Genomic DNA, 752 nt, shown 5'->3' on the forward strand with positions numbered 1-752 from the left:
ATTTATTATTTAAAAATAAATTTAAACTGGAAAGGTCACCAAAATTAAATTCAAATAAAATGTAATTTTATCTAATCATCAATTTAAAATAAGTTGAATTATGATTGAATTCCACCTACGCATATAATTGGTGGTGGAAATTCAGGTGCAGTCGACTTTACGTTAAGTTGATAACTAAAAGTTATTAGATAAAAATTTAGTCAAATTGGTCAAATTATCTAACAGTTCTCAATTATCAACTTCACGTGAAGTCGACTGCACCTAGTTTTAACCATAATTGGATAGAAGAAGAAAAGGAAGATCAAAATATACGAAGGCATCCATGAATTAGAGGACACGTGGCATGCATCGGAAGCATGTGTACGATGACAATAAGATCCAGATCAAAGGATATAGCACCGACAGTTTTGGGACGCACGTGCCATGGCGCACGTGAGAAACTTCGTTAGGGTTGTGTTTTCAAGTGCATACGTACTCTGAAGGAGACTCTTCTACCTACGGTGGTTGCTGCATTTTTGTTTGATACTCTATCAAATATTAATTTTAATTTGGAGATTAGATATAATAATTAATGATATTTGCCTTTTATTAAGAGTTCATTGGACTTAGATTAATATTGTGTGTTGGGGATTGAGCGGTTGGAAGTGTGGATATTTGATTGCAGACAATGTACCGACCAATTCGAATTAAATAAAGATTCTTATATAAGAAAATATATATAGAGTAAAAATTATTGTTTTTCTTCAAAGTTA

Source organism: Arachis ipaensis, chromosome B05 (genome assembly GCF_000816755.2).
Source record: "Arachis ipaensis cultivar K30076 chromosome B05, Araip1.1, whole genome shotgun sequence".
In the NCBI taxonomy this organism is placed as follows: Eukaryota; Viridiplantae; Streptophyta; class Magnoliopsida; order Fabales; family Fabaceae; genus Arachis; species Arachis ipaensis.